This window comes from Seriola lalandi, unplaced genomic scaffold (assembly GCF_002814215.2).
Source record: "Seriola lalandi dorsalis isolate HSWRI2012SDOR001 ecotype SW California unplaced genomic scaffold, Sedor1 jcf7180001957491, whole genome shotgun sequence".
NCBI lineage: Eukaryota > Metazoa > Chordata > Actinopteri > Carangiformes > Carangidae > Seriola > Seriola lalandi.
This window is the reverse complement of record NW_019428160.1, coordinates 1-679: the sequence shown is the minus strand read 5'-3', so window position 1 is coordinate 679 and position 679 is coordinate 1. Positions and strand designations below refer to the sequence as shown.

The 679-nt window shown below is 34.9% G+C and overlaps 1 long non-coding RNA gene across 1 annotated transcript; it reads right to left on the bottom strand.

Annotated features, from left to right (window-relative positions):
• Window positions 1–14: 14 nt before the first annotated feature.
• On the bottom strand, window positions 15–679 carry LOC111653305 (uncharacterized). Its single transcript, XR_002760666.2, has 3 exons — window positions 662–679; window positions 212–267; window positions 15–105 (listed from the first exon to the last, which is right to left on the bottom strand). It is a non-coding gene; the product is annotated as an uncharacterized LOC111653305 (long non-coding RNA).

Sequence of the window (679 nt, the reverse complement as noted above, 5' to 3'; positions counted from 1 at the left end):
CCACATTTCATGGGATGTTAACCATTCAACTCACTTGTTTAATGATGTATGTTAGCTCCTCAATCTCCACTGCCTTGTCATCAAACAGAGATTTTCTTTTTGCCACTAAAGCATCCAAATGACAGCATGTAGAGTCAGAGCTTTGGACCATAACACACACAAACTCATAACATTTTAATTGATGCTAATAAAACAATAATGGATGACTTACAAATAGTGAGCTTTTCCAGTTTGGCAAATGTATTGCTCAAGTCTTTCCCAATTCTCCTACAAGAAAACAAACACAGATTTAGCATTCTTTGTCACTCTTGGAAATGTGTTGGTTACTATTCTTACCAGGAGTTAGATCAGTTGATAAGATCAATTTATACTGTGTCTGTGTCTCATTGCTCAGAATATTTTATATGTCCTGGACAAATGTTTCCACAAAAAATTTACATCAATCTTCTCATTTCACTCGCAGTGATCCAAATGCAGTATTTTCATGTATCCCTTACAAGCAAAATAAAGTTGTATTTCATATGCAGTAAGGATGAGGAGGATAATAATGTGTGAATACAAACAATGCAACACCCAAAAATCAACATAAAAGACCAAGTGCATTCTGCAAATATCCATGAGCTGTTAAAACATACGAGAAAACCGACTATAAGGAACTTACTTGGCCATAACTGTAAAG